Source organism: Schistocerca nitens, chromosome 3, assembly GCF_023898315.1.
Source record: "Schistocerca nitens isolate TAMUIC-IGC-003100 chromosome 3, iqSchNite1.1, whole genome shotgun sequence".
Lineage (NCBI taxonomy): Eukaryota > Metazoa > Arthropoda > Insecta > Orthoptera > Acrididae > Schistocerca > Schistocerca nitens.
The window spans coordinates 600,441,481-600,465,467 of NC_064616.1; the positions used below are offsets into that span (position 1 = coordinate 600,441,481).

A 23,987-nucleotide genomic window follows, 5' to 3' on the forward strand; every position below is an offset into this window, starting at 1 on the left:
TGAACACCACACATAATTGATTCCCAATCAGATGAAGACTGACTGCTTACTGCACAGGTATTTCACGATGACACCCTTAGTTTCCCGTTAGATAAGACTCAAACCATTTCACAACGTTGTCGGTGATATTATAATGCTCTAATTTACTTAAGAGAATGCTGTGGTTCACACAATTTAAGGCTTTTGACAGGTCACAGTAAATGCCAGTAGACTCTCATTAATTATCTAATGAATTAAGTACATTCTCAGAGTAAGTGTAAGTAGCTTCCTCTGTGTCAGAACCCTTAAGAAACCCAAACTGTGACTTGGACAATATACTATTAGTAGTCAGATGCTTAAGGAGATGCTTGAACACAACCTTTCCAAATATTTTTGACAAAGCTAGCAAAAGTGAAATTGGTAAATAGTTTGATGGTATCTCTATCCCCTTTTTGTAAAGAGGGTTAACTTCAGCATCCTTCACCCAGTCTGGAAATGTTCCACTGATAAGACATTGATTACACAAATAACTTAAGATAGACCTCAACCTGCATGAGTACTCTTTGATTAACTTTGTTGATATGTTATTATACCTACTAGAATACTTAGATTTTAAGGATTTTATGATGGATGCTATTTCTTTGGGAGGCGTGAGTGTGATTTCCATTTTACTCAAGTTGTTTTTAAAGACTGGTCTCAGATAGTCCATTGCACTGTTCGCTGAACCTGATAACCACAAGCTGTCAGTAACAGAAATGAAGTACCTGTTTAAGAGTTTTGTAACACTACATGCACTTGTTACCAAAGTCTCATTTATTTTTAGAGCTATCTGTTCCTCTTCCTTTTTGGCCCTAACTGTCTCTGTCTTCACTATACCCCCTACTGTTTTTACTTTGTTGTCCAATGTACATACCTTTTTCTCATAATAAAGCTGCTTCAATGTCTGGACCACTTGCTTCAATATTTTGCATTATACTTTGTAATGCATTATAATACTAACATAAGAGCTGTTCCTAGATAGCAGATACAGTCTCCTTTTCGTACCACATGATATCTTTATTCCTTGTGTAATCCATGATTTATTATTATTATTATTATTTCTTTACTTTCTCAGACGTTAAGTCTGGTTGAGAATGGAAAGTGACGCGGACCTTGATCAAGCGTCACTTCCTATTAACTGTACGGTATGTGTTATATTGCATTTAGGAACTTTCGGGTAATCGAACATGTATCAATAATTACGGATTTCTGTAGTTGTATATATATGTTTGGATGTAGCTGTATTGCATTGATGTACTGGTGGATATTGTGTGGTATGACTCCTGTAGTTGATAGTATAATTGGTATGATGTCAACTTTATCCTGATGCCACATGTCTTTGACTTCCTCAGCCAGTTGGATGTATTTTTCAATTTTTTCTCCTGTTTTCTTTTGTATATTTGTTGTATTTGGTATGGATATTTCGATTAGTTGTGTTAATTTCTTCTTTTTATTGGTGAGTATGATGTCAGGTTTGTTATGTGGTGTTGTTTTATCTGTTATAATGGTTCTGTTCCAGTATAATTTGTATTCATCATTCTCCAGTACATTTTGTGGTGCATACTTGTATGTAGGAACTTGTTGTTTTAAAAGTTTATGTTGTAAGGCAAGCTGTTGATGTATTATTTTTGCGACATTGTCATGTCTTCTGGGGTATTCTGTATTTGCTAGTATTGTACATCCGCTTGTGATGTGATCTACTGTTTCTATTTGTTGTTTACAAAGTCTGCATTTATCTGTTGTGGTATTGGGATCTTTAATAATATGCTTGCTGTAATACCTGGTGTTTATTGTTTGATCCTGTATTGCAATCATGAATCCTTCTGTCTCACTGTATATATTGCCTTTTCTTAGCCATGTGTTGGATGCGTCTTGATCGATGTGTGGCTGTGTTAGATGATACGGGTGCTTGCCATGAAGTGTTTTCTTTTTCCAATTTACTTTCTTCGTATCTGTTGATGTTATGTGGTCTAAAGGGTTGTAGAGGTGGTTATGAAATTGTAGTGGTGTAGCCGATGTATTTATATGAGTGATTGCTTTGTGTATTTTGCTAGTTTCTGCTCGTTCTATAAAGAATTTTCTTAAATTGTCTACCTGTCCATAATGTAGATTTTTTATATCGATAAATCCCCTTCCTCCTTCCTTTCTGCTTAATGTGAATCTTTCTGTTGCTGAATGTATGTGATGTATTCTATATTTGTGGCATTGTGATCTTGTAAGTGTATTGAGTGCTTCTACGTCTGTGTTACTCCATTTCACTACTCCAAATGAGTAGGTCAATATTGGTATGGCATAAGTATTTATAGCTTTTGTCTTGTTTCTTGCTGTCAATTCTGTTTTCAGTATTTTTGTTAGTCTTTGTCTATATTTTTCTTTTAGTTCTTCTTTAATATTTGTATTATCTATTCCTATTTTTTGTCTGTATCCTAGATATTTATAGGCATCCGTTTTTTCCATCGCTTCTATGCAGTCGCTGTGGTTATCCAATATGTAATCTTCTTGTTTAGTGTGTTTTCCCTTGACTATGCTATTTTTCTTACATTTGTCTGTTCCAAAAGCCATACTTATATCATTGCTGAATACTTCTGTTATCTTTAGTAATTGGTTGAGTTGTTGATTTGTTGCTGCCAGTAGTTTTAGATCATCCATGTATAGCAAATGTGTGATTTTGTGTGGGTATGTTCCAGTAATATTGTATCCATAATTTGTATTATTTAGCATGTTGGATAGTGGGTTCAGAGCAAGGCAGAACCAGAAAGGACTTAATGAGTCTCCTTGGTATATTCCACGCTTAATCTGTATTGGCTGTGATGTGATATTATTTGAATTTGTTTGGATATTAAGTGTGGTTTTCCAATTTTTCATTACTATGTTTAGGAACTGTATCAATTTAGGATCTACTTTGTGTATTTCCAATATTTGTAGTAACCATGAGTGGGGTACACTATCAAAAGCTTTTTGGTAATCAATGTATGCGTAGTGTAGCGACCTTTGTTTAGTTTTAGCTTGATATGTCACCTCTGCATCTATTATCAGTTGCTCTTTACATCCTCATGCTCCTTTGCAACAGCCTTTTTGCTCTTCATTTATAATTTTGTTCTGTGTTGTATGTGTAATTAATTTCTGTTTAATGATTGAAGTTAATATTTTGTATATTGTTGGTAGGCATGTTATGGGGCGATATTTAGCTGGGTTCGCTGTGTCTGCTTGATCTTTAGGTTTCAGATAAGTTATTCCATGTGTAAGTGTATCAGGGAATGTGTATGGGTCTGCAATGTAACTGTTAAATAATTTAGTTAGATGTGAATGTGTTGAGGTGAACTTCTTTAACCAGAAATTTGCTATTTTATCATTTCCAGGGGCTTTCCAATTGTGAGTAGAATTAATTGCTTGGGTGACTTCATGTTGCAAAATTATCACTTCAGGCATTTGTGGTATCATCTTGTATGTGTCTGTTTCTGCTTGTATCCACCGTGCATGCCTGTTATGTTGTACCGGGTTTGACCATATGTTGCTCCAGAAGTGTTCCATGTCTGTTATGTTTGGTGGATTGTTTATTTTAATGTGTGTGTTATCTATTGTCTGGTAAAATTTCTTTTGGTTTGTGTTGAATGTTTGGTTTTGTTTCCTTCTATTTTCACTTTTTTTGTATCTTCTGAGTCGTTTGGCTAATGCTTGTAATTTCTGCTTCTTTTCGTCTAATTGCTCTGTCGCTTCTTGTTGTGAGATTTTACCTAACCTTTTTCGTTTTTTTTCCGAGATTTCATTTCTTATAAATTGTGTTAGCTGTCCGATGTCTTTTCTCAGTTTTTCTATTCTGATCTGTAGCCTGTGTTGCCATGCTGGTTTTGTGGTTTTCTTCTGTATGTTGGTTGGTTCTGATCTCTGTCTAGTGTGTATATTTAGTGTAGTGAGTGCTCCTATATAAACCAGTAGTTGTAACTCTTCCATAGTTGTGTTTTCATTTATTTTGTTGTGTATGATTGTGTTGATAGTTTTTATTGTTGTTTCGACTTGTGGGTTATTTGGTGGTCTATGCAAGAATGGTCTAATGTCTGTATTTGTGTCTTTGTATTCTATATATGTTAGCTGAAATTTTTCTTCTATATCTAGCATCTGTGTCACTTCGTGTTCTATTTGTGCTTGTTCTGGTGGCTGTCTTAAGATTTCGTTTTCCTCTGATTGTTTAATTGGTGCGTGTTGTTCTTTGTTTGTTTGCTCTGGGATGTTTGAGTCCATTACTGTATTTTCTTCTTCTTCTGATTGCACATTATTTTGTTCCAGTATTTGTTGTACTTCTTGTTTGATGTTTTCTAATTCTGACTGGGGTATCCTGTTATTTTTGATTATTACACGGATCTGATCAGCTAGTCGTTGTTCTGTTAAAAATTTTAATTCTGGGTATCTGGTAATAAATGTTGTGTATACTTGTGATCTGTATCCAGTTGTGTTGGTTCCTAGGTTTGTTGCTTGGTAATAACAGAACATGAGGTGTCGATTAACTTCATCTGACCATCTCATCCTCTGTCTTTGTTTTCCTTCTAGGGTGGTTGCAGGAAGCATATCCTGCAAAACACCTCTATTTGGATTTAAATCATTTTCCAGTTGGCTAGCAGTGTCGTTACCATTGTGGGCGGGCATAGGGTTCAAGCGTCGTCCCCGACCATGACGGCGCTTGTCCGAGGCTTCTTTAGTTCTGTCCTGAACCAACTAATCACACTAAAAGGGGGGTTAGCCCTATTAGTGGTTTGTTCTTTTCGTCGCCTTTTACGACTGGCAGAACATACCGGAGGCCTATTCTTTTCCCGGGCCTCCACGGGGATTATTATTATTATTATTATTATTATTACTATTTACTTTTGTTTCATTTGAGTTACCTTTGAAAACAATTTTCAAAAATGAAAACTTTATTAATAAATGCTTTGTATTTTCCATTGAGTCAGAAGTACTGTAAACATCTATCCAGTTCATGTCTTTGAGCAAATTCCTGAATTTTTCAATCTTTGACTGATTTATCACCCTCCTGTACTCAGATTTAACAGATTTTTTATCCTGACAAGTTTCCACATTTAACACAAGATGCTGCATGCCATGATCGGATAGTCCATTTACTATTGGTTTTGTGTTATGACTTTTTCCCTAGATTTGTCTACAAAGATATTATTGATTGCAGGCTCAGAGCATTTACATATCCTGGTTGCAAAGTTCACAGGAGGAACATTTCAATGGTGCCAGTTGGGTCTATCAGTAGATCGGGTTTCACTACGCATGGCCTGCACCTCAATAGGTATGGAAAGGGGAGGCTGGCAAAGCTTATAGGTGACAGGGTAATGGGTGGTGGTGGTGGTGGTGGGTTCACTGATGGAAAAATTCATTTAGTAGTTGGTTTTAGAGCTGCGTCTTTTTTAGACTGAAGTCAGCTGAAAGGCATACCTGCTTAAAGGAAGTCCCTCTAACTAAAGGCTCACCTACAGAGGACATCATGTTTCTAAGTAGAGAAGCAATTAGCATATTTCACCAGAATATAAGAGGTAATACAAATAAAGTTAGTGAACTGCTTATAGATGTTGACTCTGAAATTATTGGTATATCAGAGCACCACTTAAATAATCTGACAGTTCAGAGGCTTCCTTTACCATGATACAGATTAGCTGGCTGTTTTTCACGCAGTTCCTTGTGGGGTGGGGGAGTGGCTATGTACGTAAAAAAACAGTATTCCATTTGAGTCCATAGATGTATCACGGCACTGCACTGAACAGATGTATGAATGTTGTGCAGGGTCAGTTGAACTAAGTGACACTAAACTTCTAATTGTTGTTGTTTGTAGGTCCCCTAACTCTGACTTCTGAGCATTTCTGCTCAAGCTAGAGAGGGTTCTTGATTCACTTTGTAGAATGTACCAGAAATTAGTCATATGTGGTGACTTCAATACAAATTTTGTATATGATGGTGAAAGAAAAAGGATGCTGGTAGATCTCCTAAATTCATATGATCTGATGTACACTGTGTTTTTTCCAACTAGGGTGCACGGGAACAGTAGCACAGTCATAGACAATATTTTTATTCATTCTTCATTACTAATGGTTCAAATGGCTCTGAGCACTATGCAACTTAACTTCTGAGGTCATCAGTCGCCTAGAACTTAGAACTAATCAAACCTAACTAACCTAAGGACATCACACACATCCATGCCCGAGGCAGGATTTGAACCTGCGACCGTAGCGGTCGCTCGGCTCCAAACTGCAGCGCCTAGAACCACACGGCCACTCCGGCCAGCTCTTCATTACTAGATGGGCATTCTGTTAGTAAAAGGATAACTGGCCTTTCAGACCATGATGCACAAATTTTAACACTAAAAGGCTTTTGTACTCAAACAAGTGTCACATATAATTACAAACTATGTAGGAAAGTTAATCCAACAACAATAGAGAATTTTTTAAACCTTGTCAAGGAACAAGAGTGGCAGGATGTTTATAGTGCAGATAACAGAGAAGATAAATACAATGCTTTCCATAACACATTTCTCATGCTCTTTGAGAGTTGCTTTCTATTAGAACATTCTAAACGGGGTACTAGTAATAGGCAGCCCGGGTGGCTGACTAGTGGGATAAGGATATTATATAGAACAAAGTGGGAATTGAATCAAAATGTTAGAAGTAGTCACAATCAAAAAATTAAAACCATATGGCCAGTTGGGAAGGAAGTGTCTGGTTAGCAGCACAAGGTCGACAATATAAAGTCAGTTCATAGTAAAAATATGTCTGTTACTTATAAATCAAATATATGTACAGTATTTTATTATCATTTTCTGAGCATTGCTGGTGAATAAAATAAAAATTTAGTTTCTACAGGGAATCATGTAACTCTCTTGGCAAATGCCTTTCAAAGACTGATGTCTGAAATACTCCTCTGTGATACAGACAAAGGGGAGATTGAGTCAATAAGTAAATCACTGAAGACTAAGGACTCTCGTGGACATGAAGGAGTGCCTATCAGCATATTAAAGTGTTGTGCTGCATATGTTAGCCCTGTACTTAGTCATATTTGTAATTTTTCCATTAACAAGTGTCAGTTTCCTGAACAATTAAAGTACTCAGTAATAAATCCGCTATATAAAAAGGGAGAAAAGGACAATGTAGACAATTTTAGACCTATTTCTATGCCATCAGTGTTTGCTAAAGTTATTGAAAAGGCTGTCTCTGTAAGGATAATTGATAATTTTGTATCACATGATTTGCTATCAAATTATACACTTCTGCTTTAAAAGTCGTTTAACAACTGAAAATGCTATATTCTCTTTTCTCTGTGAGGTACTGGATGGGTTAAACAAAAGGTTTACAACAATAGGCACATTTTTTGATTTAACTAAGGCATTTGATTGTGTTGATCACAAAATATTGCTCCAGAAGTTGGACCATTATGGAATACGGGAAGTAGCTCACAACTGGTTCACCTCTTACTGTAGCAACAAACAGCAAAAGGTCATTATTCACAATGATGAGAATGGCTGTGATGTGGGGTCTGAGTGGGGTACAGTCAAGTGGGGGGTGCCCCAGGGATCAGTGTTGGGGCCGACTGTTCCTTATTTATATAAATGATATGCGCTCTAGTATTATAGGTAACTCTAAAATATTTCTGTTTGCAGATGACACTAGCTTGGTAGTAAAGGATGTTGTGTGCAACATTGGCCCGGTTTCAAATAGTGCAGTTCATGACCAAAGTTCATGGCTTGTAGAAAATAAACTAACACTAAATCACAGTAAGACTCAGTTTTTACAGTTTCGAACACACAATTCAACAAAACCTGACATTTTAATTTCACAGAATGGGCATATGATTAGTGAAACTGAACAGTTCAGATTTCCAGGTGTTCAGATAGATAGTAAAATGTTGTGGAAAGCCCACATTCAGGATCTTATTAAAAGACTTAATGCTGCCATTTTTAGTATTCGAATGGTATCTGAACTGAGTGATTGTCTGACACAAAAATTTGTCTACTTTGCTTATTTTCATTCGCTTACATCATATGGTATTATTCTTTGCAGTAACTCTTCCATTTCTAAAAGGATATTTTTGGCTGAGAAACGGGAGGTTCGGGCAATAAGTGGTGTAAGTTCACGAACCTCTTGTCGACCCCTGTTCATGAGTCTTGGAATTTGGACATTGGCCTGTCCCCCCCCCCCCCCTCTCTCTCTCTCTCTCTCTCTCTCTCTCTCTCAGCAGCTTTCACTCAGCTAATACTTGGCAGAAACCAAACCTGCATTTGGATCGGACTTCCTTAACTCTTGTGCAGAAAGGTGTGCAGTATACTGCTGCATCAATTTTCAATAAGCTACCACTCGAATTCAAAAATCTTAGCAGTAAACCACACGCTTTCAAATTGAAACTGAAGAGTTTCCTTCTATTCTGTCGAGGAGTTCCTTGAAAAACTAAGCTGATTCTTGTTGTATTGTTGATTGCTTTTACTTAAACTTATGACTTGAGTTTTTTGTGTTCATAAACATTTTATTTCTATCTGTTATTACTTTTTATGTTGTAATTCCAAGTACTGACATGTTCCATGAACTTTGAGATTTGCTCCTCAATTTGGTCCTATGGAACTTCACATGTAAATAAATAAAATAAAAATAAATTGAGTAATAGTGTTGCTGATTCCAATAATTGTTCACAGACACAGTTTTTCAATAAATCCACATTAAAATCAGCAGCAATTACTATTTCCTTGGTTTTTACTGTGAGATGGGACAACAGGGTTTCCGGATTTTTTATGAAGAGGTTAAAATTTCCTGAAGGTGATCTGTATATACCTACTATTATAAAAGGCTCATTATGAAATATTACTACTGTTGTACAAGCTTGTAAGTGCTGCTCTGAGCAAAATTTATTAATATCAATATTCTTGAAATAAAGACAGTTTCTGACAAATGTGGCACCTCCTCCTTCCTCCATATTTCCTCTACTGAAGTAAGAAGTTAACGTGAATCCCATAGCATTTAACATCTCTCTCTCTCTCTCTCTCTCTCTCTCTCTCTCTCTCTCTCCCCCCCCCCCCCCCCAATTCAACTGAGGTGAGATGGTAAAGACAGTTAGGCCTCACTCACGAGATAGAAGCAGAACTACTGTTTTGTAGCCCTGTTCCCAGAACTAATTGCAGTCCTCCAGTTTGGAGCTGAGTGGAAGGCTTAAACCTGAGGCTCAGATGATTCTGTGATGATGATCCTCCCATCCTCCATGCAGAACATGATCACATGGACATCTGTTGGCAGATTGTATCATTATATCACGAATTAGACACAGGACAGGTAAATAGTGGTTTGTTGCTTTAATTTTGGACACCAGTGTAATTCTGCTTCTGTATAGTAGATGGAAGATTGTTTACATAGGCCTATCTGAGGAACAGTAGTGGGCCTAAGACTGAACCTTGGGAAACAACATACGTAATATTTTTCAAATGGTTCAAATGGCTCTGAGCACTATGGGACTTAACATCTGTGGTCATCAGTCCCCTAGAACTTAGAACTACTTAAACCTAACTAACCTAAGGACATCACACACATCCATGCCCGAGGCAGGATTCGAACCTGCGACCGTAGCAGTCGCGCGGTTCTGGACTGAGCGCCTAGAACCGCTAGACCACCGCGGCCGGCCGTAATATTTTTCCCCAGTCAGAATTTTATCCCTAGACTATATTCCTTGAATTACTAAATACAACTTTACGCATTATTTTGGTTAGATACGACATTATCCAGTGGACCTAAACGGGATTTCCCAGCTTTCTAGAAATACAGCATAATGAATAATCCAGTGGTTGGCTATACCATCAATCCCATAAAATGTCAATTTAGCTAGGAGAATACTGTGATTCACACAGTCAAATGCCTTTGATAGGTTGCAGAAAATACTAACTGGTGCTATTTTATTATTTAGTATTTGTAAGATCTGGTAAATAAAAGCGTAACTGGCATTCTCAGTAGAGCAACTCTTCTGAAGCCCAAACTGTGATTTGCTAAGATACTATTGTTGCTAAGGTGAGATACTATTGTAAAATACATCATCATCCCAAAAATTTTGGAGAACGATGTCAGCAGTGAAACAGGTCACCAGTTATTGAGATCTCTCTCTTATCACCTTTCTTAAAAGGAGGGGGGGGGGGGGGGGAGGGGGAGGGGGGGACAACTGTATATTTCAGTCTCTCTGGAAAAATGTTATGTGTTACATATTTCAGGTAAGACTGGGCTTATTACATGAGAACAAACATTTTGCACTAAATTGGAAATACCATCAAAACAAAATGAGCGCCCCCCGCCATCCTTTTTTTTTTTTTTTTTTTTTTTTTTTTTTTTAAGAAAATGCTTAAATTTCTTAAATTCAGAAGAAGAAGAAGAAGTTGGTGATGGAAATGGAAATGATCGTATGGTGTCAGTGGCCGGGAGTTCCCAGACGGGAAGTTCGGCTGCTAAGTGCAAGTCTTATTGAGGGTGACGCCACATTAGGCGACTTGCATGTCGACAATGGGGATGAAATGATGATGAGGAAAACACAACATCCAGTCCCTGAGGGGAGAAAATCTCCCACCCCAGCCAGGAATCGAAACAGGGCCCCCATGTGTGGCATTCTAACATGCTTACCGTTCAGCTATTGGGGCGGACAAGTTGGTGATATATTTATATGATTAGATTTCATGAAAGTTACATTTTCAACATACTGATGTCGTTTTGCTCTTGAACTATTTGTCCCTATGGTTTCTGCTACATTTAAGAAATGATTATTAGATACATTTGATATCTGGGACTCTTCATTTATAACCCCTCCACTCAGTTCAATAGTGATGTCTTGTTCTGTAGCTGGTTGCCCTGTCTCTTATTTCACTATCCACGCAGCCTTAAGTCTGCTGTCAGAAGTACTGATTTCTGACATGAAGTACACGTTCCTTAATTTTTTTAATAACCTTTCTTAGTAATTCTGAGTAATTTTTGTAGTGTCCAACTATTGCAGGAGTCTGAATCTTTCTTGCCAAAGATGCATTTCCCTCTTCCTTTCACAAGAGACTTTAATCCTTCTAGTGAGCCACGGTTTTTTTTACATGGCTGTTTGGCGTCCTTCCTGATTAGCTTATGCAAAAAGCTATTTTCAAATAATGATATGAATTTATCATGGAACACCGTATTTACTCGAATCGAAGCCGCACTCGAATCTAAGCCGCACCTGAAATTTGAGACTCGGAATTCAAGGGGAGAGAAAAGTTTTAGGCCGCACCTCCAAATCGAAACAAAGTTGGTCTATTGTAATACGAGACACAATTTAGGTCGAATGAATGATGATACAGCTACAGTAGTATGGTTCGAGTTGTAAGCTTAGCAGTTAAGCTTTACCAGGTAGCCATTGCTATGCGTCAGGCGCTCCATCCGTATTTATACGGGTACCCTTCCTTTTTCACGTGCTTCGTCTGGTTTGAATCGATTGCTTATTATTCTTTGATCTGATAAGTGTCGTTCTCCTTGTTGTAGGTGTTTACGTCACTCTAGGCTGAAAATGCATTATTGTACTGTGTCATGCATTGTTTGTCGCATTCTGATAATGTGTGTTTACGACCTGTCGCCACTCGCGGCATGGCTTGCTTTTGTGCGTGCTACTGCTGCTTACAATAAAAAAGAGCAATTATCACATTAGCGAAACAATGGAAATTAGAGTCATCTTAGATTTAAAAATCTAGTCAATTGTCGTGCTTCATTTCTGACTGTATCACTATTAGGCATAAGAATAATACGAATATAAACATGACATGATATCTAATTCTTCCGTGTTTGCTGTTGTCTCACACTAGTATCGTAGTTTATTAGGCAGACAGGATTTAAATGAGATATCAGTAAACACGAAAGAATACATGGCAAAATGTTTATATTCGTATTGTTCTTATGGTGAAGAGAATACTGCATGTGATTCACAATTCATAAAAGTACCTCTTCTCACAGGTAGGAAAAAATTCAGAACGTAGAGTTGGCCATATTGACAAACACCCCAAACAGTCTTGCCAGTCGGATTTTCGTAGTACATTGATATACTGCTACATTCGAAGATGAACAATACAGAATTTGTATTTACTTCGTTGGATAGTGTATGAAAATGCAGTGGTCGAAACTCGGGGCAGAGAAAAAAGCTCGGCTTACACCTTTTTTAAAAATTTATTTACTGACGCAGAGGTTTTGGCGCCAGTATTTATCTTTGTGCCTGCAAAGCATGCCTGTGTAGCGCTACATATATTTGACGGCTGAAGTTAGTTGTGGCGGCACCTACAAACATTTTTCAGAACTTCCGCTTACTTTGCACTCGATTCTAAGCTGCATGTGGTTTTTTGGATTACAGAAACTGGAAAAAAAGTGCAGCTTAGATTTGAGTAAATACGGTAGATTAAATTTTATATTAGCATTTGGTTCACCATAAATTACATCCCATGTCATGTGTAAACTATTCTTAAAAACATTTGTACTGGAGTTATTAATTATTCGAACAGATTTCCACTGAGGAGTATCCATATTGTAAGGCACTATGTTATTTATCCTAACTCACTGTGCATCATGATCAAAGAGAGAATTTGTTACTGGGTAAACAGTTATTTTCTAGCTCTGAGCTTCATCAAAGAAAACATAATTAATTAGGGTCCTACTGTCTTTATCCACCAGCATTGGAAAGTTAATTACTAAGACCCAATTGTAGGATCCAAATAAGGTTTCCAGATAATTTTTATTACCAGGACAGAAAGTAAGTAAGGGGAATTGTGTGAATATGTTCTAAGTGCAATATCTGACTATTATCTTGAGCAGTTAATCGACTAGTGACGGTAATATTTTAGACCTACTTAACAGACACAAACTTTCTGACTCAGTGTACAGCAGGGAATCAAAGATCATAAGGCCACTGCAACATCACTGAATACGGCTGTAACAAGGAATATAAAGGAAGGTAAAAAGATCTTTCTACTTGCACAAGAAACAGATTTCACATTACCTGAATGGTCAGCACGAAAATTTCATCTCCGGCACTAACAACGTTAAGCATCAATCGACAAAGTTCAAAAGCACTATACAATAAACTTTAGACTGGTATGCCCTGAGCAAAGTTGTGAGGGATGGGAAAGACCCACCACGGTTTGACAACCATGTTTGAAAGCTGCTACCAAAGCAAAGAGAACTACACTGCAAATTTAAATGTAGTCACAGCCTCACAGACACACAAAAACCAAACAATGCCAAAATTGGCATAAGGATGGCCGAGTGTGATGCGGTCAACGAATTCGAAAGCAAAATTTTATCAACCAATTTTGTCTAATGTTAAATCAGAATACAGATCAAAGCCATCTATCCAGACACTCTGTGACCGTAATGGGATTGAAATGGTGGATAACACAGACCAGGTCGTAATGTCTTTTTCAAAAACTGTTTCACAGAGGAGGACTGCACTGTAGTTCCTTCTTTAAATTGTCACACGAATGGCAAAATGACAGATATTGAAATAAGTGACCAAGACATAAAGCAACTGAAATCGCTAAACAGAGGATAGGTCACTAGACCTGGCAGGACACCAATTCGATTCTGTGTAGTGTATGCTAAAGAACTCACCCCTCTTCTAGCAGCCGTATCTGGACGAGTGAAGCATTCCTAATGACTGTAAAAAAAGCATAGGTCATTCCTGTTTTCAAAAAGGGTTGTCAGACATGAACAAAACTGTATGCCTATGTCTTTGATGTTGGTCTGTCATAGAATTTTTGAACACATTTCACGCTTGTGTAGTATAACAATTCTGGGTACCAAAAATCTTCTCTGTAGGAATCAAGAATGGGTCCAAAAACAACGATGGTGAGACACCCGGCACACACTATTTATTCGTGACATCCAGAAAGAAGTAGATACGGGCACTCAGGTAAATAACGTGTTCCTCGACTTTTGGAAGGTATTCGAAACAGATCTGCACTGCCTCCTAATGAATGAAACACAACCGTACAAAAATCAGACCAGCTGTGTGATTAGGTTGAAGAACTACCGGCAAACAGAACACGGCATGTCGTCCTCGACAAAGAGAAGCCTTCAGATATAAAAAGTAACTTCGAGCATGCGTCGAGGGAGTGTTACGTGACCATTACTTTCTGCAATACGTATAAATGACCTAGCATATAACATCAGAAGTTCCGTGAGGATTTTTACAGATGATGCTGTTGCATGCAGAGAAGTTGCAACTCTAAAAAATCATATAAAAATGCAGGGAGATCTGCCGAGGATCGAAACTTGGTACAGAGTTACACAGCTGCAAAACAATGACTGGAAGACGTTACTTCCATAAAATATCTACAGATTATGCATATGGAGGAATTTGAAGTGGAACGACTGCATAAAATTAATTGTGGGTAAGGCAGACCAGAAACTGAAATTCAGTAGAAGAATCCACAGGGAATACTATCCATCCATAAAGGAAGTAGCTCAGATAACACTTGCTCGACCCATATTTGAATATTGCTTATCAGTCTGCGAGCTGTACCAGGTAGGATTGATAGAAGAAAATAGAGAAAATCCAAAGAAGAGCAGCATGTTTCATTAAGTAAGTGCGAAGGCATTTCAAATATGCTCAGCTACCTCCAGTGACAGACTCCACATGAGAAGTGTTCTGCATCATGGTGTGATTTAAGAGAGCATAGGTTTTTAAGAGTCCACAAATATATTGCTTCCATTTATGTACATCTCACAAAAAGACCACTAAGATAAAGTAAGAGAGATTCGAGCCCTCAAAGAGGCTTACCATTTTCACCTGGAATATAAGAAGGGGGAAGTGATACTAACGCACAAAGTACCCTGCACCACAAACCATAAGGTGGCTTGTGGAGTGTAGGTGCAGATGGTATTCAGCATTACACAGCGGTTCATTCTATGAGAGCGGGTGAAATATGTCATGTTGCATACTTATGAAAAAAAGTTACAGAACAAGTATAAATTACTGACCTGTTTCCCCAATGGTGAAAAATTACATGTCCTGTTTCCACAGCGGTGAATATTTACAATCATTTAAATACGTCTACACACAAATCAGACAATTTATAAATTTGCATCAATATCCTCCACTAAATTCTTGCCACATATTCGTGCATATTACAGATTCCTCTCACAGGTAGCAACTTTTTGAGAGATGACATAGAAAGCAAATAATATTATCCTTGTTACCTGCACTCAGGTACACAAAAGTCACATAATTATAGATTATAGATTAGGAGAAAGCTCCAAGGAGATGCAGCTAGGTGCAAGGAAATAGAGATATCCCATAGGTCACCATCACACAACAACCACAATATCGTGTGCACATTAGTTGGCTTCACTAATTCACAACCAAATAGTCAGCTTTCAACCTAACCTATATCATGGGCTACACCACAAAAAATAATGTAGAGATAAAAAAAATATATTGACGGTGTTCTGTTCTCTTTCTGCCCTAGTATGCACTACAGCACTGTTAGAAATATGGATTCTAACACTGATTACAGCCAACAAAGAGCCGGCCTCGGAACAATGCTGCATGGTATCTTATTATCAAGGCAGTAAATCATATGCATTTGGATATCAATTCAAATAGTAAACTGACTGTGTACCACATTCAACAACTTCTATAGAAGGATGGAATTTCACTGGAAATTTTGTAAGCCTAGCTTAGTTGAGTCATGGTATTTCTGCTGCATCATTAACACTGCCAAGTCAAGTTCACAATTATGACACAGAAGTAGCAAAGTAGAAGTAAAGACTACCAAAAAAATTTTTTAACATTTTTATGCAGCAACAGCAACTGATATTGTTTATATGAGAATATACAGCCTACAGTTGCAGGTTAACTTTATCGTTTACCTAGGTTTCAACGTTAGTAATAACGTCTTCTTCAGAGTTTGATTCTACACGTCTCGCACATGCGCACCGCCCTCTGTGAGACAGACCGTGAAGCCCTCATGGTCCGCAGTCTGTAGTCACACAACGAGGCCCATACAACGGGCTTAAAGTGAATTTGCTACAGCTTGTTTAATACAAGTGACAAAAGCTTATGGTTATGCATCAGTTTTATAAAGTTGACTTAGGACATGGCTTGTTTTAGGCAAACATTTAAATAATATTTCATGTAAGTACTACACGTTGCAACCTGTAGGATGACCTTTTCTAATTTAATTTAATAGCACATTATAATACTAACTTTTTGGAGGTTCTGAAGAAGACGTTATTGCTAACGTTGAAACCTAGGTAAACGATAAAGCTAACCTGCAACTGTAGGCTGTATATTCTCATAACTACAAAAAACATTAGATATACATTAGAAAGAGTTGAAAATTATGTTTACACCTAACTGATTATACACCCTAAGCAATATATATATTTGCACACTGATACAGGTCTGCCACTTTATTAAAAAGTGTGTGATGATGTTTATTACATACTTCATATAAATAATTTTTGCTGTTGCTTCCCTGTCAGACGACACACTGGATAACTGCAGAAATGATGTGATGTGAAGAGTATAGGAAAATAATGTGCTTTGTCCACTTTTTTTCCAAAAATGAATTATGTACGCCATGACACACAGGATTCTGTGTTGCTTAATAATGTTAATCGACCAATGTGATAATATGAATAGTCTATGTCTTACAATCTATTTTAGGTTATGTATGCAGGTAAAGAACGAGCTAATGTCTCTCGCTACAGGAAATAAATGTGCTTTGTCCAGTGTCATGTATTAAGTTGTAGATTTCTTATGGGTTGGCAAACACAGTTGAAGCAAGAAACAGAGAGTTTTCTTTTATTGTGTGTTGTTGATACTAGTGAAAGCTTTAATTTGAGACATACTGTTTAGTAATGCAGGTGTTCTAAGTTACTCATTTCAGTTTTAATAGTAATATATTTTAAATTATGAGTAACCTTCAGATTCTAACAGTGATTTTAAATTATGAGTAACCTTCAGATTCTAACAGTGTTAGGAAAAGGCAGTTATGGGGGCTAATGAGTAAGTCATGAAGAAATTAAGGGTTTAGTCACATAAACTAGGAGAAGACCGCAACTGTAAGTTAAAAGTCTTTTGAGGTAGTAAGTGCTGAAGAAACTTCAAATATTATACGAAAATTTTGTGATATGGTAGACTGAAATGAACAACCATTGTATCTGAAAGGCCTCATTACAATACCTCCACTCCACAAAAGGTGATCAAGGAAGAATGAAGATGAAGCAAAGCTTAGAGAGTGTGATTTCAGCTACAGAGTAAGAGTGAAAGGTGACGACACTGTGCATGAAATTCTTGTACAAAGATAAGTCATTATGGCAGTATGTGGAGTAACATGGTGACAATTAATGACAGTTAAGAAATTTTTGAAACTGGGCAAGTCCCTACATGCTGGAATGGGTAAGCATGGAAGTAGTATACATAAAATTAAGGAAGAAGTAGGAATGGCAGTTTATGATCACATTCATTCATTTAAGAGTAGTTCAACTCATTACAGCAAAGACAAGACCAAGAAATTGTATCTTTCCGAGGAACTTTGGGGGGAAAAATTCCATGAGCTGATCCAGGAAAAATGCCCGAATTCTGACATTTCATATGAAATTTATATAACAGTATTCAACACCAAATTTAATATAGCTTTGGGTATTAAGGAATGATACATGCTCAACCTGCGATAAGTACACTGCTAAGATGGAAGTGCTGAATGCAATGTTATCTGAAAATTTAGATCATTACATGAAGAAACAAGTCTTGAAAAAATATTAATAAGATCACCATTGACTAGAAAGTACACAAATTAAAAGCTGGAATTTTTTATTTCAGAAAGAGAAATTCTCATTTAAAATGCCAAACTTCTAATGAAGCTGAAGCAATCTGCACCGAATACCAAAACAACATATGATTACCAAACATTAAGTACTAATAACATCTATTCCAAAAGGCAGATGTCTGTTTCCCCTGTCAATATTCATCAGCCTTCAAATGCAGCTTCAGTGTTCTACACTTACACTGAAGATATTGGAAGAAAAGAGGCCAATAAAGTTGTTTCCTTTTTAATTCACTTTGTGACAGAATTACTGCACAAGAAAGTGAAACATATTGACGTTTTTATGATTCATGCTCAAACCAGAATGAGAATTACACTGTACCAAGAGATCTTAATTATCTTATGAGTGAACTGCAACTTTTGGAGACAGTGAAAGTAACTACACATATTAGAGGACACGTTTTTATGGCGTGTGATAAGAATATGAAACTGATTAACATATAAGCAGTAGGATAAGTTCAAATGGATTGGGTGTGGGTCATAAGTTCAATTTAAACCTAAGGTTCTTGATATTGTCTGGGTGAGTCAAGATATGATACAAAATTGGGGGTCATTTCCGGAAAATAAATATTTGAGGAAACACCTTTTCCCAACACGGTCCATCAGAGCGGTAGTCATTATAAAAATCATCCCTGTCTCATTCAACATTGAGTAACATATAAAGGAGCTTGGATTTTATCAGTGCGGAGGGCCTCACAGCGACTTCAAGAGCAGCCCTCTGGAGAATATTTATCCCCAGCTTACAGAGCTAAAATAAAAATACAGTAGGCCTATAACAAAATATTTTTAGAATATTTTTATATAATGCTGATAACAACAATAATATAATAGAAGAAATAGTGGTGGTGGTGGTGGTGATGATAGTGGATGTTGGGACAAGGTGATATTACATTTTATTCTTTTTACCACTTTATCACATGAAGTTAAACTAGCATAGAGAGCCTGCTTACCAAGAAATATTTTTATTGTTTCAAACATTGTTTTTAATTACAAAGTAATCTGACACATAATGTTTAAGAAAGATATAGTTTTACTACCAATATCCTGAGTTCTGCTATACACAAGTAGCACGTTTTTTTTTTTTCCTTCTACTGCAGGACACTAATTTACTATGCCAATAAAACCACAACTTAAATTTCTAAGGAATTACTTTATATTAAATTAAATGTATATAACATGTTTTTCCAAATGACAATGGTATTCATTAATTTTGTCCATTCCTATCCATGAAGTTCGGTTTCAAACTTTAAAATTGCTCCCTGAACAATTTCATAATATGGACAAACCATGTTCCTTTACTGTACTCTTCATATGTGACTTAAGAATAAAATATGTACGTTGCTTCTATTCATAATTTAGACCAAAGTTTGCTTCCTCGGTATATCATTTACAGGCTGTTTGCTGCATAATTCCTAAGAAGGGGCTTGTCTACAACATCATACAAAGTCATCAAAAAATGTGTAAACGTTTTAATACTACCGAGTTCTATTAAGTCGTGCGAAACACCAGCATATAGTGTCAATCATTTTTTCCCCCGTTATCAAATTTTCTCGCAGAGCGGTTACAGTAATGAAATACTATAATTTCATAACACTGTTTTTCTTCTGATAATAATGGAATATCTTTTATTCCATGGTTTCGGATGTAACAGCAGAAATAAAGACGAAATAAAGACAAAAAATCTACATTAAAAAATTACTTCATTCTCCAAATATTACAAATTTAACCCATTTCTCACATAAAATTTTATTTGTTCCTAAAACGTGTACATGTACAAAAATCAGTCAAAAATACGTACATCAACCAAGTTTCACAATAAAAATCCTGACACTTAGTTGAATCAGCTTTAAAAATAGGAAAACAAGGAGAAATTATGCTTTTCGTTTGATATACATACCGAACAAAACTAGTTACCCGCAACGGCTTCATTTTCACTCCACTACAATGACCACAATTCGTAACAACACACATTTGTACAAAACAAACTTCAGAACTTATTGACGATAGACACACTCAGAACAGACCAAAGTTCTACAAACTGAAACTAGAGGTCTCTGAGGTGTCTAATCGATAACACGAATTGCCAGCGCACGCCGCAGTCACTACAGGTGGCTACACGATCGCCAAACTTATTTGTCAAATTCGGTCGTAGCTATCCACGTATTTGTCAAACAAACCTGTGCGCAATCCAACATGTTTGTCAATTCGACCTCGCTTTCGAAGTAGGCGTTCGTGTATACCGTATTGTGACGCTAGTGGGAATACCTATAAACATTACATTACATTAACACTTGTTCCACAGATCACGAATACGACATTTTGTAATGATGTGGAATGTATCAGTTTAACATAAGGTTTCTTTACACACATAATAATTTTTTTACAAACAATTACAATTTCATATCTAAAAATTCATCTACTGGGTAGGAGTAGTTGTCATTCAGAAATTCCTTTGATTTGTTTTTACATGCTGGTTGGCACGCAGACAAAGCATTTCTAAAGCCCGGTCCACACGCAACGATCTGCCTGCGCAGATATCGGCCCAGATGTCTGTACATGTAAAAGATCGCTGCAAATGTGGTGTGTTCACACGACACAAACCACAATCTCGTATTCGCCCGCCATCTGTCGGTGTAGAAAAGAAATCAGTGGAAAGCGAATACGTCAAAAATTTAATTCAGTTATTCTGAAATATAGAAATGGAGGAAGTTCTGTTGTGGTCGTATTGCGAAAAACATTCAGACCAACCGCAGGAAACAGAGAAAGCGGTCAAAATGGTGTAGACAGTGGCTGCTAAAGCGAAAGCAGTTTTCTCGCGTAAATTTACTGCGAGATTTGCAGGGCGAACCTTAAGAAAGCCAAGCAGATCAAAATACTATAACGTTGGCTGGTATGCTTGATCTACACCTACACAAGATCTTCTAGATTTCTGAACTTTGGATAACTATTTTCGGTAAACAGTTCGCAACGAATTTATTTTTTATTACTGTTTCTCTGTTTGCCGAGGCGTCAACTGCCCGCAATTTTTCAATTAGAGCATTGTATTGTGCTGTCTTTTTGTCTCGGTCACTATATTCTTTACTTTAATCTTCCACAAACATGGGTAGCTTCTACATATTTCAATGAATTCACTAACAAACCCTCGAGAACACTGGCGAGTTATCAGCCATTTTAATGCCATGTGCGCACAAATTCAAACACTAGAATGAGCAAACAGCTGTTTCGCGCCAGATTTGCGGTGATCTCCTGTCCACACGCTCCAACTCTTCTGCCCAGATGTGGTTTGAATCCACAGATTTGAGAGGTTTCGCTCAAACCTCCAACTCCAACTTCTAGGTTTGCACACACCTCAGGTTGGTGCAAATCTTCTGTCCACAGCTAGCGAAATGAGGGATGCTCAACTACCGGACCTACCGATAGATGGCTCTAGCGTCAAGCTACCGTGATCACTGTAAGTGACGCCATCCAAAACAAAACTGAGCACAACGCGGCATCGTTGTTAAGTGCTGTGGCAACTATATTTGGCTAGTAATTCGTGGCAATAGGTTAGCCCGTTTTTCTTTCTCTCTATAACGTGACATTTTGAACATTTACTCGGAAAGCTCTCTTCTCTAAATGAATAACTTGGCTGTATGGAAATTGTTGACAGTATTTCAATAACATTGTGTTGTACGGCTTTTTGCCATGTATCTTAGACTGTGAAATCGCATATTTCATAGTTGGTTTCATTTGACTGGTGAGTATTTACGACGCAAGACCAATTTTGTTGTTTTAATCCGTGCACATAGTATTATAGAAATGTATTGAAGTCTTCTGGAAGACTAATTCGGGACCAATGACCATTGCTGTTCGGTCCTTTTTTATTTGAAGGTTCCTGCACAATGGCAGGTACTTCTGGAAAGCTGACACTGGCTTTCTCTGCAGAATTAATAATAAACTGCAGAGGTGCTATGTGCCTCTCCAGTGCCTCAAGTCCTGAATTGGACTTAACGCTCTGCACCATTTCTGACAGTTTTGCCACTAAAGATGCTTTTCTGTCCTCCAAATCACTTGCGTCAACTGTCTTTTTAGTCCGTGCTGGACTAGACAACTGCTGCACAAGTGCAGCTGCTTCAGCACATGGAATAATAGCGGCTGCTTCACTATTTGTCCTGGAACTTTGAGTAATAGTTTCCATTTGTTTAATAACTCGACATACCAAATGAACATGTTCCACAAAATGCTGGAGTCCGCACAAGTGCAACTGAACGCATGTATACAATGGTCACAGTCCTTGCACCGTAAACCACAACTGCACGAGTATTAAGTTTTTTGACACCGAATAAAATTCGGTGTTGCTGCATGACACGACATTCCACAGTTACTACTAGTTTTTCAGACAGAGGCAATCAGTCGTTGTGATGTACCCTCAGAACTGAGAGCTTCTTTGTCAGTTTACCTCTGTAGATGGCTATGAGGCGATCACGCATCCTAAAATTGAGAAATCTCATAAGGGCATGGATCCCTTTATCTAAACGCTTTACTTTCATCCCTTTCAAATATATATGTTTCAAATTTCTGTGTAGATTTTCCAAAGCCATATTTGTTGATTCCTGCATTCAGTCGGTAACAATACGCCCTCCGATCGGGCTGACTTAAAAATTTCTCAAAATATACAGCAGAGCTGTGAGTTTCCCTCTCTGAGCGCAATTCCTCTCTCAGATTGTGTCTCATAATTTCGAAAGTTCTACTTTCTCTTTCGAACATTAACATTTTAATTCTCTTGTATGTTGCAATCCGATTTTCCTGGCCTTCGATTTTGTTAATATGCTGTCTCCATGCTCTGTCGACGTGCCAGGAGCAGTACAGCTGACTAGCTCCGGGACCACACACAGCAATCTAAGCATTGAAGAAACAATCGTCCATGTCAGACATGAACCACTTCGGGTTTATGGATTCCTCACTTGATGCGCTTACTATGGTGCGAAAATAAATTCGCATGGCTACTGTGTCTCCCCTGCTAGATATCATGAGGGCACATGGAAACCCTTCCCGTAAATCGTCCAACACTACTAAACTATACAGCTGGAAGTTGTAGCTGTTTGTACCACGTGTACCGTCAACGCAAATCACATCATTGCCGTATTTTTTCAGTAACTCAATTTGACTGTCATTTGACAAAATCAAACAAAAATCATTTTTGTCAAGCTGAGGGAACTCTTGCAGTACGTTGCCTTGTGGCTTATACAACTTAACAAAATTTGAATTGGTTTCCATATGTGCCACCCATGAATCTACACTAATGCAGTCTTCGCTATTCAACACACCGTCATTGTTCAAATTCAACATCTGAATGATGTTGTGCAGATCTTTCTTTGTAGTTAAGTCTCTCCTGCACAATGTACCTTCAATACTAGCCTCTATCTCGTCGAGAATGTCTTCTAGCGATACCCCCACTGCAATCTCTTAGAAGCAAAGTCTTTCTTTTCTTCTTTAGTCAGCGACTGCCTGTCAACTTCTCTCTCATGCCCTACATGAGTTTTCTGTAAATTTACAATAATCTTCCCACTGGATAATGTCTGTGTCATTATTGCTGCTGGACAATAAGCATCAGTTTTACTGGAGCCTCGGACATTTACCGCACGAACACCTTCGGCTCTTTGATGTGAAAACACCACTCCGGTGGCAACAGTATTAATTTATTATAATGTCCTGCTGATTAGTTTTTTGACCACGTTGCTTAATAAACTTGGAATTAGTTTCCTTTTCAATTTTTGTCTTCCACTGTTCGAACGTTGCACTGTTACTAAATTTTGAAGTCTACACTTCCATGGGAAAACCATGTTGCAAAAAATGTTCTGGAGCACCCTTCTTATCGATTTTGCACTCACAAACTGGGCATGTATATTTGCAAGTTTCGTTCTCATGGACCTTAACATGCATGTTTAAATTATGTGAATCACGAAAACTTTGCAAACACACAACACACTGGTAACGAGATGGTGTTTCGTGGACCAATTTGACATGGGACGCACGTGCTTGAAGACTGGTAAAACTATTATAACATACTCATCTAGTCATCTATCGTTTGATCCTGTAGTTGAGCGTGACCCGAGACACCTGGACTCGCTGAGGATCATGGTAGCTTGAT

At 37.5% G+C, this 23,987-nt stretch overlaps 1 protein-coding gene across 1 annotated transcript in view; it reads right to left on the reverse strand.

Moving 5' to 3' along the window:
* The window catches only part of LOC126248522 (uncharacterized), a 162,815-nt gene extending 142,904 nt beyond the window's left edge, over positions 1–19,911 (reverse strand). Inside the window, exon 1 of the mRNA XM_049949575.1 lies at positions 19,755–19,911. The gene's annotated coding sequence lies outside the window, so the exon portion shown is untranslated. The remainder of the gene's footprint in view (positions 1–19,754) is intronic.
* Between the last annotated feature and the right edge of the window lie 4,076 nt (positions 19,912–23,987).